At 47.6% G+C, this 18,147-nt stretch overlaps 1 pseudogene across 1 annotated transcript; it reads right to left on the reverse strand.

Moving 5' to 3' along the window:
* Nucleotides 1-3,485: 3,485 nt before the first annotated feature.
* LOC116273085 lies at nucleotides 3,486-7,003 on the reverse strand (annotated as a pseudogene). Its single transcript, XR_004181566.1, has 2 exons — nucleotides 5,390-7,003; nucleotides 3,486-4,876 (listed from the first exon to the last, which is right to left on the reverse strand). The product of XR_004181566.1 is annotated as a double homeobox protein A-like (transcript).
* Nucleotides 7,004-18,147: the final 11,144 nt, after the last annotated feature.

The following is an 18,147-nucleotide window of genomic DNA, read 5'->3' on the forward strand; positions in this document are numbered from 1 at the left end:
AATGTAGGCACTAATTCTTATATTAAGCTGTTTATTTCTATAATACTTAATTGGCTGTTTTCCTGGCTAAACCAAACCAAGAGCAGCAGAGATGATAACTTACAAAACTGATTAAATTAGAGGTCAAGAAATGGAGCCATTTTAATTCTATTATTATTCTTTCATATATTAAACACAAAACTTTTGTAGATAGTTTTTCTTCATTATCTCTTTGGTTACCCTGAGGTACTGCTTGTAGAGAAAAGGTAGAATAAATACAGGATTCTTAATTTATCAGTTACTCTTTTATTTACCAGTTTTCTAAGTAGTAATCTGGTTTCCTAAAATCCTAGAAGGCACTTGAAGAAATTAAAAAGGGGGTGATTTTTTCTTCTTTTTTTTTTTTGAGAGAGAGAGAGTCTCGCTCTGTCGCCCAAGCTGGAGTGCAGTGGCGCGATCTCGGCTCACTGCAAGCCATGGTTGGCTAACTTTTTTGTATTTTTAGTAGAGACAGGGTTTCATCGTGTTAGGCAGGATGGTCTCGATCTCCTGGCCTCATGATCTGCCTGCCTTGGCCTCCCAAAGTGCTGGGATTATAGCTGTGAGCCACTGTGCCTGGCCAAAAATGGGTTGATTTTTTAAAAACTAATTTTGGGAACTATTCTCCTGCCTCTTCTCAGTCTAATGAAATTTTTCTGTAAGATATTGTATTTTTAAGTACTAGAATTTTTATTTAAGTTTTTATCTCTGCTAAGATTTCACATGTGTTTACTCAATATGATTATTATTTCAGTCCTTGAGCACATTTATATTTATAATATAGTAGTATCCCCTTATTTGTGGCTTTACTTTCCTCACTTTCAGTCACCCACAGTCAAAAATATTAAATATAAAACTCCAGAAGTAAACAGTTTATAAGTTTTAAGTCATGTGCTATTCTGAGGAATGTGATGCAACTTCCCACCATTCTGCTACATCTGGTTCAGGATGTGACATATTCCTTTGCTTGGCAGATCCATGCTTCCTGCTTCCTGCTCATTAGACATTTGCAGCCATCTAAGTTATCAGATGGACCTAGCTTAGTATTGCAGTGCCTGTGTTCAAGTAACCCTTATTTTACTTAGTAATCGTCCCAAAATGCAAGAGTAGTGATGCTGGCAATTCAGATATGCAAAAGAGAAACCTGAAAATGCTTTCAGTAACTGAAAAGAAGAAAGTTTCCCACTTAATGAGGAAAATAATATGCTGAGGTTGCTAACATCTAGGGTAAGAATTAATCTTCTATCTGTAAAATTGTGGAAAAGGAAAAATACATTCTTGCTAGTTTTGCTTTTGTACCTCAAACTGCAAAAGTTACAACCACAGTGTGTGGTAAGTGCTAATGTAGGATTCGGTATTATCCATGGTTTAAGAGATCCACTGGAGGTCTTCCAAAGTATGCCACACAGATAAAGGGGGAATACTGTAGTCTTTTTATGCTAATTCGAACATCTGGATGATGTATTTATTCTATTGATCGCATGCATTAATATCATTATAAGCCTGACGATTTAAACATGTCAGGTGTGCACCTGCTCATTGCAGTCATCACCATCATCATCAACATCATCATCATGATCATCATTATTTTTGTTTGTTTGGGGTTTTTTGAGATGGATCTTGCTTTATGGCCCAGGCTGGAGTGCAGTGGCATAATTACAGCTCACTGCAGCCTCAGACTCCTGGGCTTAGGTGACCCTACCACCTCAGCCTCTCAAGTAGCTGGGACTACGGGCACATGCTACAATGCCTGCCTAATTTTTTTGTTTTCTATTTTTGGCAGACAGAGGGTTTTATCATGTTGCCCAGGCTTGTCTTGAACACCTGGGCTACAGGAATCCATCTACCTTAGTTTCCCAAAGTGTTGGACTTACAGGTGTGAACCACCGTGCCTGGCTTGTGGTCATCATTATTACTGATGCTTATATTCGTTCATGTTTGGATAGTGGGACCTCCTTCAAGTTGCCTCTTGGAGCCTATGGACATGACCCTGGGGGGTATAAAAGTGCCCTTGCTTTCCAGTATGACAAGATGATCTAGACTGATTTTGCACATTTCCTGCCTGCAGTCAGAAAGCAGCCATTTCTCCAAGAAGCTTTGGTTCCTTGTAGTGAGTGATGATATGGAGAACCCAAAGTTATGGCGCCAAGGTGCTTTCTGCTTCTGTTTTGTTTAATGCTTCTAGGACTTTTCAGCAGATTAGTCTAAAAGATAAGTGTATTTCTTAATGAAAATGTATCATTTGTAAGTAAACGTTTCTGTTAACAGTCTTGATTAGAGGATTTTAATTATGTTCAGAGATCATACATCTGTATCTTCTATTTCATTTGAAAAGTACCAGTTTTCAATGTCACACCCATAATGAGGCAGAGTCTAGCTCTGTCGCCCAGGCTGGAGTGCAGTGACACGATCTCGGCTCACTGCAACCTCCAACTTCCAGGTTCAAGCAATTCCCTACCTCAGCCTCCAGAGTAGCTGGGATTACAGGCACACGCCACCACACCTGGCTATTCTTTGTATTTTTAGTAGAGATGGGGTTTCACCATCTTGGCCAGGCTGGTCTTGAACTCCTGACCTCGTGATCCACCCGCCTTGGTCTCCCAAGGTGCTGGGATTATAGGCATGAGCCAGCGTGCCCGGCCTTTTTTTTTTTTTTTTTTTTAGACAGTGTCTCACTCTGTAGCCCAGGCTGGAGGGTAGTCGCCCGATCTTGGCTCACAGCAACCTCCGCCTCAAGTGATCCTCCCGCCTCCGTCTCCTAAAGTACTAGGATTATAGGCATGAGCCACAACACCCAGTCAATATAACTTTATATTCACAAAGAAACAAAACAATTTGTGTGACTCACTTTATAGCAATATTTACTTTATTGTGGTGGTCTGGAACCAAATCCACAATATCTTTGAGGTATGGCTACACTTTCTAAGCATTTCCTGAGTCAGCCTACTTTTTCTCCATTTTTATTGTCATTATTCTATCCATTTTTTTTTTTGTTTTCTTGTTGTTGTTGTTTGGAAACAGGAAAGCGCTGTGTCACCCACGCTGGAGTGCAGTAGCACGATCATAGCTCACTGCAGCCTCCATCTCCTGTTTTCAAACTATCCTCCTGCCTCAGGCTCCTGAGTAGCTGAGACTACAGATGCACGCTACCACACCTGACTCTTTTTTTTTTTTTTTTGAGACGGAGTCTGGCTCTGTCGCCCAGGCTGGAGTGCAGTGGCGCGATCTCGGCTCACTACAAGCTCCGCCTCCCGGGTTCACGCCATTCTCCTGCCTCAGCCTCCCGAGTAGCTGGGACTACAGGCGCCCCGCCACCATGCCTGGTTAATTTCTTGTATTTTTAGTAGAGACGGGGTTTCACTGTGTTAACCAGGATGGTCTCAATCTCCTGACCTCGTAATCCGCCCGCCTCAGCCTCCCAAAGTGCTGGGATTGCAGGCGTGAGCCACCGCACCCGGCCCGGCTCATTTTTAAAAAGATGTTTGTAGAGATGGGGTCTCATCATGTTGCCCAAGCTGATCTGGAATTCCTGGCCTCAAACAATCCTCCTGCCTCTGATTCCTGAGTAGCTAGGATCAATCCATTGCTGAAGAGTACGTGGATGCTACTTTGCAGACTGTCAACCTGAATTTGTGTTTGCTTGACATTGTCTAATTATTGGTTTCAGTTTCAGTTTACCCACTTTTTGTCAGCAACATGCAGAAGAGACTGTGCCCTTTTTAGTGTATCCTATCAGGAAGCATCTCACATTGGTTTGTGCCATTACTGGTGCCGTGACTTTAAGCCACTTGGTTAAGGTGGAGTTGGCCATATTTCTCTGCTGCAAAATTACTGATTTTCCTCTTGTAATTAATAAGTGTGTGTGAGAAGATTCTTTGAGATGAGGTATATATGTCATTCTTCATCAAACTATAAGGTTTTTTTTTAAGTGAAAGAAAATGTATTAAGAAACTAAAGGAATAAAAGAATGGCTACTCCATAGGCAGAGCAGCTTCACTTTAAGTGTTTGACATTAACTGATTTTTGTCCAAATCAATAAGTACTGCGATGATTGAAAAATGATTATTACTAAATTTGTTTTCATTGTCTCAAGTTCTGCTGAACTCTGGATCCAGGCTGTGTCAATAGCGTAGTGTGGTGCCTCCTGTACCTGTCTCGACCTCCTACAGTCCTTTTTATTTATTTTGTTTTTTATAATAGAGACAAGGTCTTACTATGCTGCCCAGACTGGTTTCAAACTCCTGGGCTCAAGCAAATCTTCCTGCCTCAGCCTCCCAAAGTGCTGAGATTACAATCGTGAGCCACCACACCCAGCTAAGTTCTTTACCATCTTCAGAAAGTTTAGCTTGCACTTTCAGCAGGATGGATTCCCAGAAAGACTCTGAGAGAGAGTTGGGGACTAAGTTGATAATATCAAATACACTGAACTTGACCGTGTTCACCATGCTCTGACTCTAGAGAAATGAGAGTGTTAGTGAGGTTGGTGTCATTTTGTGTATCTTCTGTACCTTGAAGTCCCTCAGAAATCGTGCCCCTGGGCTTCTTGTTCTAAGGACACAACAGGTTCTCTTTTTCTGTGGAGATGAAATCTAGATCTTCGATTTTGGAACCAAATTTGGACTCTTGACTCTGAAGCACCAATTTCTTCAGCAAGTTGTTCTCTGGAATCAATCCCAGGGTATGGGTTTTCATAAATGCCTTGATAAGAGTGTGTAATTGAGAGGTGCTATAGATGGTATGACACCGTCTGGCTTCTCTACGTTGAAACTCCACACCAGGTTGATCTTGCCCATGGCTCTGGCTTGAATCTAAAGTCAGGTTCTGGTCTTTTCTGGAATCTGTGCCTAGCTCTTCAATTCTGGGCAACAGAGCGAGACTCCGTCTCAAAAAAAAAAAGAAAGAAAGAAAGAAAAGTCTGGGCGCGGTGGCTCATGCCTGTAATCCCAGCACTTTGGGAGACCGAGGTGGGTGGATCACGAGGTCAGGAGTTCAAGACCAGCCTGGCCAAGATGGTGAAACCCCATCTCTACTAAAAATACAAAAAATAGCCAGGTGTGGTGGCGTGTGCCTGTAATCCCAGCTACTCTGGAGGCTGAGGTAGGGAATTGCTTGAACCTGGGAGTTGGAGGTTGCAGTGAGCCGAGATCGTGCCACTGCACTCCAGCCTGGGCGACAGAGCTAGGCTCCGCCTCATTATGGGTGTGACATTGAAAACTGGTACTTTTCAAATGAAATAGAAGAAGATACAGATGTATGATCTCTGAACATAATTAAAATCCTCTAATCAAGACTGTTAACAGAAAGGTTTACTTACAAATTATAAATTTTTATTAAAAATTTTAAAAGACACTTACCTTTTAGACTAACCCACTGAAAAGTCCTAGAAGCATTAAACATGCATTCTAGACTCTTCTGTGTTGATTTCTAAAGCAAGCTTTTGTTTGGTAGCATAACCTGGGTAAGGTTTCTGATTGAAGGTATTGATGAGGATTTTCAATTGATCTTCTGTGAATTTGGTGTGATTGCACCTATGATTTGTTGCTACCATCTTGTGTGAAAAGGTGTCTTTGGTCATGCTGGAAGAGAGTCCTGGAGGCTGAGCTGCTGTCTGGGAGACCGCTTACAGCTCATTTTTAAAAAGAAAGATCGCATATAATACAACATAATTCACAAATCTAAAGCTTATGGTTTTCTGGATTTTGACAAATGAAAACACCTGTGCAACTTCAACCCTTACCAGGATATGGATGAGGGTTTCTACCCAAAAGCACCAGTATTTTAACAAACAGCTTTGCATTTTTTGAATTGTTCTGTGTCTGTGAGGGTTCCTTACTCCAAGTTTATGACAAATATATTCAGAAGGCATAATTTACAATTATCGTTTGGGTAAGTAGTTTCATCAATTATCTGATTATTTGCTGTGAATTTGAAGTATGTTGATTTTTATGCAGTTGTCTTCTGAGAAACACTGTGCCATTTTCCATGTGGAAATCACTTGCAGAATAAACAGAGATTATGAACGCACAGAGGTGGTTGTGATGGGCACGTCTACCTGTGGCTGCCATTTAAGTGGAAGGTGGAATCCGACTCTGGAGCATCGGCAGCCTGAGCCGGTGCTGGGCTCACACTGACCCTGGGAGTGCTCTATGCATGCTTCACCTTATGAGGGGTGCGGCAGGAACAAAAATAGAAAAGTGTGCTCTACTTTCACATTACCAAAGGACAGAGGATACCACCAAGGAATTAGAAAACTGTTAAGTGAGAGTTTATTCTTCTTAATAGCCTTTCAAATAAGGAATTTGAAAACAAGATTCTACTCATCCCACACCAAAATGTAAACAGATATATTATTTTTTATATTCCCAGGATAATTTCGGTATTACTTAAGCATCACTATTGTCCTGAAATATCAAGTCAAGTGGAAAAATAAATGTGAATAATCCCACCACTAGCCTCCAGACTTGATGTTTATGTTATTTCCTTTTTACAATGACCTTTAAAAAGTTATATATTAGAAACGTGGAAAGTAGAATGGTTTCATGCAAGAAATACTGAAATAAGATCCCTGTCTGGCCCCAAAATCTTAGACAAGTCATTCAGCCTTTCTAAGCATCAGTTCTCCCATCTGGAAAACGTGGGCATTCATCTCTATGGAAGCTTCAAGCTCTAACTGTCAGTGAGTTTCTGAAACTTGCCCAGGAAGGAGCAGCCCTAGTCTGAGTGCATGCCACCCCTGTGCTTGCCTTTTGCTGCTTCTTATCCTTGAGGTAGCCTGTAGGCTCCTCCTCATTCATCTCCTGAGCCAGTGCTATCTGACAGCAGGGAATATGTTTCCAATTCTGGTCACATCTGAAAGAAATTTTTCCTAGAAGAAAGATTATATCCATGACCTGCAAAGCATTATGCTTCTCTCTGTATTCCAGATCTTTTTTTTTTTTTTTTTTTTTTTGGAAACAGTTTCACTCTTGTCACCCAGCTAGAGTCCAATGGCACGATCTCAGCTCACTGTAAGCTCTGCCTCCTAGGTCCAAGTGATTCTCCTGCCTCAGCCTCCCTAGTAGCTGGGATTACAGGCGCCTGTCACCACACCCAGCCATTTTTTTGTATTTTTAGTAGATACGATGTTTCAACATTTTGGCCAGGCTGGTCTCAAACTGCTGACCTCAGGTGATCTACCCACCTCAGCCTCCCAAAGTGCTGGGGTTACAAGCATGAGCCACCACACCTGGCACGATTATGTCTTTTTACATGAGAAAAATTTCTTGAGATCATAAGGAAAAAAATCCCTGAGCCAAAATAAATCAACCAAGAAGAAAAAGAAAGTGAAAAGTAAGAAAAATATGTATTTTAAAGAAAGTAAAGTGGACATAGTAATCACATTGACATCCGGGTATAGAACAAACTTCATCTCTAAAATTTATATTTAGCCAACCAGTATTCTAAGCAAGGTTGTGGTAGGAATACCTACCAACTATTCTGGGCCACATGTCACTTAAACGGGCAAAAAGTAAAGCAAAGCCATAATTGTGGTTTGATATTTTGGATATTCAATCTCATTTCAGTATTTGCATAGTCTCACATTTTGGAAAACAAAATTGTGGTGATTTCACTTGTCTCTTCATATCACGATTGTACTCAAAACTGAGAAACAAATGTAGACTAAAGAAGTAAACACTAAGCGGTGAGATCATGCAGGTTAAACAGATATGCTTTCTCGGGGAAAAGTCACTTACCCATCATGTGCTGATATATTTTTGTGAGCTTATATGGTTCTAGTGTATTTACAACTTGACTAAATATACGTGATTCACCATGTACTGTGGAATATAATTAAATTGACATTTCCTGGTACAGAATAAATTTGCATATGAGTGAAACAAATGGTGAAAATAAATAAAGTCTGAAGCTATATAATTCCACTGGTTACCAATTTATGTCTTCAGCTCTACACCAAAGCAAATATTACAACTCTGAACAAGCAAGCAGGAGAAGAATAGATTTGCTGTAACCTCAGATGTCAATGAATGCATTTATCTCTGAAAACATTTGTATTTTTTTGTCACACCGTACTTTATTTAAAGGTGGCCACAGCATTAAAGTGTCAGTTAATTTTGTATAACCAGAAATGGAAAATGAGTCAGTCAAGGTGAAGCAGAAGTTTCTAACAAAGTCTAAGGCACAGTTCTATGTAACTAATAATAAGGACACAATATTTGGCTTACTTAATTCCCAAACTGAGGTCACTAAAATTTAAGACTATCTACCAAAACTTAAGCGAAATCTCAAAGAGAAACTTTAAAAATAAAATTTTATTTTTGATCATTCAAAATGTTTCAATCAATATTCTGAGCCTAAATGTGTAGGTGAGTGCTTTCTCCATCTTTGCACATGTGAAGTGCACCTAAACCATAGTCCCATATTTCTCAAACACCATCACACCCATAGAACAGAAAGGAAAGGGCAGTTTCATCAGCTAGCCCCCACAAGCCACTCCCTGGGTCCTCCCCAGCACCTACTAAATTTGGGAGGCCTGATTTCAGAGGGCTGGATAATGAACTGGCAAAATAAACGCAGCAGAATGGTAATCACAGACAAAGACTAACTCAGGTTCCAGTGCAGATAGACAGCTCATATCAGTGCTTGTGATGTTAGCTGCGGTTAAGGGGGCAGGAAAGGCTCCCACTCTATGGTTGGTGGCCGTGATCAGCTCAGCGCTGCCACCTCGGCGGGCTCCATCTCACCATGACCCTCCCAATCAGGCTGATGGTGTCTCCTTATGCCAAGTGGAAGGAACTGCAATCAAATTCTGACACGACCTGCAAATCCTCCCGGGCCCTGGGCTACTGGTTAGGCCACTAGTAGGGCTGTGGATCAACCAATTAAACCCATTAATAACTGGCAACACAGCACGGCCTCCTTCTCAACAAATTACGATGCTAATTCCCGGATTCAGCCATCCGTGCCCAGGGTCTTTTGTCCTTACCTTTCAAAACACCTCCCCTGCTCCATGCTTTCTAGTCTTGAGGACTTGGCTTAAGCGTGCTTCTGAATTGCCGCTCCTTCTGGTTGACAATTCTTTTTTCTTTTTCTTTTTTCTTCTTTTTTTTTTTTTTTTTTTGAGATGGAGTCTCACTCTTGTTGCCCAGGCTGGATTGTGGTGGCACGATCTCGGCTCACTACAACCTCCGCCTCCCGGATTCAAGCAATTCTCCTACCTCAGCCTCCTGAGTAGCTGGGATTACAGGCGCCCACCACCACACCTGGCTAATTTTTGTAGTTTTAGTAGAGATGGGGTTTCACCATGTTGGCCAGGTTGGTGTCGACCTCCTGACCTCAACTGATCCACCGGCCTCAGCCACCCAAAGTGCTGGGATTACAGGCGTGAGCCACCGCGCCCGGCCGACAATTCTTTACACTATTCTCCAGTTGGGGCGGAGCGGGAGACACCATGGAGCCCACCTCTGCAGGAGGTAGGGCTTGGCAGAAGGCAGAGACCCCAACCAGGTGAAGGTGCACTTTGGGTACCGAACTTTAGGGAAAGCGCTCTGGGTCAGGCGTCTCCTCCAGAGTGGTCAGTTGAAAATTAAAAAGGCCACCTTCAAAATAGTTTTAAAATCTATACATTTACCCGGACATAGACATTTTTCGAGACAGGGTCTTGCTCTGTCGCCCAGGCTGGTGTGCAGTGGTGCGGTCGCAAGCCATCGTCCTGCTTCAGCCTCCACAGGCCCACGCCACCACGCCCGGCTAATTTGGTTTTCTGTTTGTTTTATTTTCGTTTGTTTGTTTTGTAGGGATGGAGTCTGACTGTGTTGCCCGGGCTAGTCTTGAACCTCTTGGCTCAAGGGATACTCCCTCCTCGGCCTCGCCAGGTGCTGGGGATTCAGGCTTAAGCCTCCACGCCCGGCCCTATTAATTATTCTTAATTAAAACATTTAAAGGACTCAGTGTTTGGGGCCAGCGCGGCGTTTGCAGCGGCTGCTCCAGCCTCGGGGTCGCAGGTCACTGCGCGGGCCCCGTGCCTACTGGCCAGGCAGTCCTGCGGGTCAGCTCAGGGGAATGCTCTGGAGAACCCTGAACCCACCTCCTGCACTCCGCCCAACCTCGGGTGCCCAGGTCCAGCCTCCAATACACAGCTCCCAGCGCGGCCGCGCCACACCTCCAGGCTGCTCCGGGCAAAGGCGCCGCCGGCGTGTCCAGCGCGGCCTCCTCCTCCAGGCTGCGCTTGTGAGTCAATGGATAAGAGTTTGGCGGACTGAGCAGCAGCCTAGGATATCGCGGAAGCCTCCTGCGGGGACTTCCACGGCTTGTCCCAGTAGCTTCCACAACAGCCTGGCATTGAGAGTAAAGTTATAGTATTTTCCGCCAGTTTTTCCCAGCCCCGCCCCCAAGCGTCTGATCTTAAAGTCCCCGCATCAGACTGCGGGGGGCGTCCCTGCAAGGGTGCCACGTTCCCGACACACGCCAGGGAATAAATCTCCGTCCCAGGAGAAGGGCGTGGCGAGGGGGGAAGCAACAACCACAGGACCCGTGACAGTGGCCAAGCCTTAGAGACCTCGCTTGCCTGCCAGGCGCCTGAGCCCACGCCGTCCACGCTTCCCTGCCACGGCGGGAACCAGCTGTTCCCCCTGCATTTGCGAGGGCCCTGGGGTGACCCCCGCCGACGCCAGGCGTGGGCTCCAGAACCCCCTCCCAACCGCCCAGTCCCGGCAGCGCTGGGAGCCTGGCCCTGGCCTGACAATAAAGAAATCATCACGGACAGAAGGAAAGGGGCGCGAGGCTGGGAAGGCAGTGGCTTTAATCCGGGGTCCGCCCCCTTCAATTCTCCTGCGCAGCGGCCCCGAAAGTGGGGTGGGGACCGGGATTGAGGCTGAGCTCGCTTCTTCCTTGTTTTCCGGGTCTGGCGCCTCTGAAGCGAACTGGGCCTGGAGGGATGGTGGGGATCGAGAGAGCTGGGTTGGGGGCCTGACTGAGGGAAAGGTGGGGCCGGCCCCTGGGTCCGGGTCGCAGAAGGATTACGAGGCGGAGCCGCTGCCTGCCCGCGCATCACCGGCTTGGTCCACCCAACGGCTCCGCGCTAGACTCGCGGCTGCGGAAGCGGCGGGCCGGGTGGTGATTACAACCCGGGGCGCTATCCCTTTCAAACCTGACCCCCTAACTCTGCTCAGTAACCGGATTTCCGGAAGCCGCGACCTCGAAGCCCCCAGCGTTTCTCGACCGATGGTGGGGCCGGGGCTCCTGGAAGCCTCGGAGCCGCAGCTCCCGCCTGCAGCACACGCCTCGGCCCCCAGGGAGCAGCGCAGCGAGGCGGAGTACCCTACCGCATCCGGAGCGTAGCGGGCAGGCCCCAGGCTGAGGACCTGCGACTCCGTGGGACTCTGGTGCCCGCCCCTCCGCCCCTCCGCCGCGGCCCTGGAAGTCGGTTGAGTGCGGAGACCGCGACCGGAGGGGCGCAGAACGCTCCTCCGGGCGTCCTGGGCTCCAAGGACATAATTTTAAAACCACCGGGAAATCCGAGTCCCGCCGCCCGCCGGGGGTGGAGCGTGGCCGCCTAGCTGAGCCCAGCCTGGTGAGTTCCAGGGCTCTGTGGTACCCCAGCCGCCGACGCTCTCCGGTGTCTCTTGGCCGCGGCGGGAACGGAGCTGGGCGCCCAGACGGCGCCGGGGTAGTTTCTCTGTCCCCGCCCCGTGGCCGGAGCCGCAACCCTGCCCCTTCGCCACTGGGGCTGCGCCTTCCTTCCTCGCTGCCGGACCGCGCCGGAGCCACCGACCCCAGGCAACCCGGGCAGCAGCTGTCATGGAGAAGCCCGGTGCCCACGTGGGGTGCCCGGCAACAGGCCAGGCCGCCTGGCGCCCTTCTTCTCGCCCACGACTGTGGCCGGCGGTGGCCTCTGCTTCCCGGACCCACGAACAAAGCTGGAGATTGCTGCTGCGGAGTGGGTCCTGGGTCGCAGCCGTCGGGGCACGGAACGGCTGCCCGGGGTGTTCCCTCCTCCGGAGCGGTGGCTAGGGCTGGTGGGGCGTGTGCGACGCGGGACCCCGAGCCCGCCGCCAAGCATGGCAAGGACCAGCGCGAGCCTCTCCCCACCGCGGCCGAGGACGGCAGGCATGGGGTGGGAGCCCGCCCAGGACATCCAGGTGGGATCGGCCACCGCTCAGGCGCTGTCCCAGGTGAACGCGGCCAGGGGCAGGCTCAGCACTGCGCAGGCTGCTGGCTCAGTGAGCGCAGAGAGGGACCCCCGGTTTATGCCAAAAGCATGTCTTCTCCAACCTCCTCCTTAAGCCCCTGTCTCCTATGCGGGTTCCTGTCTCTCTCCAATAGTTCCTGGGTGCCTGGGAGCAGAGACTTGGCCCGTTCTCCCCAGGCTCAGCTGCAGGCTTCAGTGACCTGGGCAAAGTCTGGTTAACCCTGCCCACCTTTTGGGGAGGAAGGCCGGTTGCTCCCCTAGCTTCCACTGTGGCACTAGGAGGCAAAGGTAGCCAAGCTGATCGCTGGTTTCATCTGCACCGCCCTCCCCGCCCTGCACCTGCCACAGGTGATGAGATGGGCAGTGACAGGTGAATTGGCAGCCAGGCTGGAGTGGCATGGCTGGCTGCCCTGGGCACCATATTCCCTGCCTGTCACCACTCCTGGCTGCCCAAGTAGCAAAGCAAAGTTACAATGACAAAATCCAGAGAGCGGAGGCTCCAGTTGGAGATGGTGCTGCTGTCACAGGCCACCAGAGCAACAATATGACAGCTTTTCATGGGGGCGGGCACTGTCCCCAGTCCCTACCCTGCCCTGGCTTGATCCTTGTCAGTGTCTATTTCTTTGCCTTGCTCTTATCTCAGCCTCGCTTCCTTCCAGGATTTCAGCTCTAAGTGGCTCTTGGTCCACACCTGTCTCCATCTCTCCCTTCTCTTCCCCACTCCCTAAACTCAGGACATAGTCACTCCTGCTCCTTACACACATACAGACACACACTAACATATGTGCACTCTCACACTCACTCTCGTAGCCTCCCCCACCCCCAGCACACACACACACTCCCACCCTGCCTTAGACAGGAAACAAGTTTCCCTCCCAGAACCTTTATTAAGACCTGTGGGGAATGACCGGAATCTGGGCCCCAGTAGGTCTGTGAGCGAGCCTTTGTGTGTGCAAAGATGTGAGCCTGTGTGCATCCACGTGGCTGTGGAATTTAGAAAGCATGTGTGTACACATGTGAGTGTGACAGTGAAAGTGTCGAGAGTTCGAATAGTGTGCATTTGGATTCAGTGTGGCCTTGGTTGTGTGGGCACACAGGTGAGCTCCGGCTAGGATAGAGGGATGTGAGTGACTCGGAGTATGAAAGCTGAGCCCGGGGCAGATGGACAAATACATCCTTTGAGTTCTGTGGAGGCTGCCACCCCATACCTTGCTCACCTACTCCATCTTTGTCATCCGAGGTTCTGTCAAATCAGGATGGGGTGCAGGAAATGGGAGTGAAGCTGCTGACCTCTGGGAAGGGGCCTGCATGCTCCCTGGGCCTGTCAGCCACTGATCTGTTCCATGTTCCTATAAATACTTAAAAATCCCAGCTGCTGAGGAGCAAGACATTCTCCACCAGCCAGCTGGGGCTTCTGGCATGGAAGCTGGTGGGGAGGGAGCTAGGGAGCGAGACACATGGGGGAGTGGAGGGGGAATCGCATCAGCGAGGCTGGCAGTAGGGACTCCTGAGTTCAGCTCCCAGTTTTGCCAAAGATTAGCCTGGGTGTCCCAGTATGTCTTCATCAGGAACTGCAGAGCCAGAAATACCATCTACGCCTCTGTCCCAGGAAGCAGCCCTACCTCTGCCTGAAGAGAGAGACTCCCCCATTGACAGCCAGCTTTCTGCCTTCTAGTCACATCTCTCAAGTAGGAGTAATGAGAGGGATCTTCTTGCTTTTTTTGTAGTGGGGAGCATCTCACTGTATTGCCCAGACTGTTCTCTAACTCCTGGCCTCAAGTGATCCTCCTGCCTGTGGCTCCCAAAGTACAACAATTACAGGTGTGAGCTGCCACACCCAGCAGCTTCTTACTCTTTAAACGCCACACAAAATTCTTCTGGAGTTCCTGGAGGGAATTGTCTCTTTGAACTCAAAACTTTTCCCAGGACACCTTGATTAATCCATCAGGCTCTTTCTGGATTGGAAGCAGAAGAAACTGCAGCTCAATGACCCCCTTTGCAAGAGCCCCCTCTGCAGCCCTTGAGGGGAGCAAAAGCATTTTCATCTGGCCTCTCCGCAATCTGCAGCCAGCTCTTTCACTTCTGGAGCTGGGCTGGGTGTGATAACCTGGAGGAGGGGGAATTAGTTGGGATGACTCACTTGCCAGAGCCCATCAACACTGGCCCAGGCTTGTGGCCAGATGCCTGGTTAACCAGCCCAATAGAGCTTCCTTTCTCAGGAAGAGAAAGATTATTGATCCTCTACACCCACTGCCCAGGACAGTGTCAGGCACACCACAGGCCCTTGGGCATTTGTGTGGCATCATCAGCCTTATGCCTGGATCACCAAGTCAAACTTTCCCAATAGTAGTTGGTGGTAAACTCCAACTCCTAGTGTGAGAAGGCATCACAAAGCCCAGATGTCCTGGGCCTCCTATCAGGGGAAACCCCACCCCTGATATTTGATGGGGGTTCTTTTCTATTTCCCTAAGTGTCGGCTGGTCTGAGAAATAAGAGAAAGAGAAATTTTAAAGCTGGGTATCCAGGGGAGACATCACATGTCAGCAGGTTCCGTGATACTCCCTGAGCCGTAAAACCAGCAAGTTTTTATTAGTGATTTTCAAAAGGGGAGAGAGTGTACAAGTAGGGTGTGGGTCACAGAGATCACAGGCTGCACAAGGTAATAAAATATCACAAAGCAAATGGAGGCAGGACGAGATCACAGGACTGCAGGATGGGGCGAAATTAAAATTGCTAATGAAGTTTCAGGCATGCCTTGTCATTGATAACATCTTATCAGGAGACAGGGTTTGAGAGCAAACAACCTGTCTGACCAAAATTTATTGGGCAGGAATTTCCTCGTCCTAATAAGCCTGAGAACGCTACAGGAGACTGGGGTTTATTTCATCCCTTCAGCTTCAACTGTAAAAGACAGTCACCGCCAAAGGGGCCATTTAGAGGCCTACCCTCAGGGGCCCATTATCTTTCTCAGGGATGTTCCTTGCTGAGAAAAAGAATTCAGCAATATTTCTCCTGTTTGCTTTTGAAAGAAGAGAAATATGACTCTGTTCCACCTGGCTCACTGACAGTTGAATTTAAGGTTATCTCTTGTTCCCTGAACATTGCTGCTATCCTGTTCTTTTTTCAAGGTGCCCATATTTCATATTGTTCAAGCACACATGCTCTACAAACAATTTGTGCAGCTAACACAATCACCACAGGGTCCTGAGGTGACATACACCCTCCTCAGCTTATGAAGATGATGGGATTGAGAGATTAAAGTAAAGACAGGCATAGGAAATCACAAGGGTATTAATTCGGGAGGTGATAAGTGTCCATGAAATCTTCACAATTTATGTTAAGAGATTGCAGTAAAGACAGGTGTAAGAAATTATAAAAGTATTAATTTGGGGAACTAATAAATGTCCATGAAATCTTCACAATTTATGTTCTGCCATGGCTTCAGCCGGTCCCTCTGTTCAGGGTCCCTGACTTCCTGCAACACCTCCCAGCTCAGGCAAGTCCAGCATGGACACAGAAATCCCCGACACTGAGCCAAGATCTCTTTCCTCTGTATGGCTTGAATTTCAGATATAATGATGTTGAGCCCCCCTTGCCCACAGTGGGACTCCCCTTGGCCTTACACAGGTAATGCCTATATCCTGGCCTAGGCTTTTCCAAGAAACCAGACTCTGGGAAGGACCTGGAATGGAGGAAAAACCAGGCAGAGGGAACCCCATGAGGGGCTCTGGCTATGGAAACTTGCCCCTAATGGGGCATCAAAGCCAGGAGGGCAGGAGCTCCTGCTCTGCCACAGGTTGGAAGTCAGGACTACAGCTTCCCATCTTACTCTTGGGATGCAGATCAGCTGTTTTCGGATGAGAGAGTCTGAGGTTCCAATTTTATAAGATGAGAAGAAGGGCTGAGATGAGGCCCATTCTGCCACTTGGTGAGTCCAGAGCTGTGATGAAAAGGGAGAAGTTACAGGGCAGGACAAAGAAGGGGGCTCAGGGACCCGGGAGTTTTCCTTATCAGAAGTCAACTTGCCCTACCCCTGAGAAAACTCTGACCTTCTCAGCTGCAGGGAGGAAAGCAGGGACTGGGGAGGAGCGGACAGGGAAGGGAAACAGTCTGGTGCTCTGTGCCCTGGGGGAGAAGTCTGATGACAGCAGTGACTCAGGAAGGGTTCAGAATATTCCTAAAACAGCCAAGCCACAACCTAAGCCAGTCCATGAATGCCTCTTCCAGAGAGCAGATCTGTAGCAGGAAAAGTCAGCCTGATCTTTGCCCCACTGTCTGCTGCCTGGCCCTGGCTACTAATTAAACCTCCCACCCTGTCGCCTTCACCAACTCCTGTCCTAATGGGGATGGGGTATGAGTAGTCAGAGGAGCCAAATCTACCCAATCAACAGGGAACTCCAGATGGGACAAGGAACACTGGTCCAGTGCCTCCCCTCCTCCATCCACACTCCTGGTCTGAGTCAGGTGGGGGACGTAGGGGGACAGACAGGCAAAGTGCAGGCCTTGTACATGAGATGGAGGCTGCCAGGAGAGAGCAACCAAATTCTCCCACCCACACATATGCATCGCCAGCCATGATCAGGTGGGACCTCCAAGATCATCATCAACTACTACCTTCTCCTAGCTCTGTGTTCCCCTTTACTTAGGGCATCTTGGAGTGAGATGGGCAGGGGAGGGTTGAGGGAACCTCTTCATGAACAAACCATATCTTTGTTTCAGGGGCAGGACTAGGTACATAATTTGCAGGACCCGGTGTGAACTGAAAATGGAGTCTGTTGTTCAAAAATTGTTAATAATTTGAAGGCAGTGACAACATAGCATTAAATCAAGTTCAGGTCCCCTCTGAGTGTGGGGCTTTTGCCATTGCACAGGTGGCACCTCTATGAAGCCAGCCTTGTGCAGGGGTTTGGTTCAATGAACATTTACTAAGCGCCCACTGCTCAGCTCTTCTGGCTCTGTAATATGGTCTGGCTCTATGTCTGCACTCAAATGTAATTTTGAATTGTAATCCCCACGTTTTGGGGGAGGGACCTCGTGGGAGGTGATGACATCATGGGAGTTGTTCCCACAGGCTGTTCTCGTGAAACTGAATGAGTTCTCACAAGATCTGATGGTTTTATAAGTGGCCTTTCCCCTCTTTGTTTTGCATTTCTCTCTCCTGCTGCCATGTGAAGAAGGAGGTGTTTGCTTCCCCTTCCACCATGATTGTAAGTTTCCTGAGGCCTCCCCAGCAATGTGGAACTGTGAATCAATTAAACTTCTTTCCTTTATAAATCACGCAGTCTTGGGCATTTCTTCATAGCAGTGTGAAAATGAACTAATACACTCTGTGACCTCAAAGACTCCCTCTCAGTGACCCTGTTCTCAAATGTATGAAGATGGGTTCTCAAAGATCTCTCTCTAAAAATGGAACGGGGGCTATCTGAAGACATAAGTGATTAACTTTTAATCTATAACTAATGTCTGAGTCCTGAAGACCTTCCTCTGGAGCCTCAGTAAATTTAGTTAATCTAGATGGGTTCAGGTGCTGCAGGTGATTATCCTTATCTTGTCTCCTGCAAAATCATGGGGGTTTGGAGAGTTCTTTTAGACTCCCTCTTGTATGGAGGTTTGTTTTCTTCTTTTTTCTTTCCTGCAAGGACAAAGTGAATTCTGTGATGGTTTGTGTAGCATTTTTTAGTTTATTGCCAAAAATTGAGGCTCAAGTTTGTAGACTACATTTTTAAATGAAACTTTCTAGACAAAGAAATGCAGCTGAAACTGTTCCTTTGACACAATTTTCCAAATCTACACAGAGTTGATAGCAAGTTTTTCTCTTTTTCTTTCCCTGAATTGTATATATTCATATAAATGCTCTTAAATTATTAGTGCAACAGGGTAGATTGTCATTACAGAGAACGTCCTTAGTATAGAGCACAAATCTTCCCACTGCCAAATGGGTT

Source organism: Papio anubis, unplaced genomic scaffold, assembly GCF_008728515.1.
Source record: "Papio anubis isolate 15944 unplaced genomic scaffold, Panubis1.0 scaffold349, whole genome shotgun sequence".
Taxonomy (NCBI): Eukaryota; Metazoa; Chordata; class Mammalia; order Primates; family Cercopithecidae; genus Papio; species Papio anubis.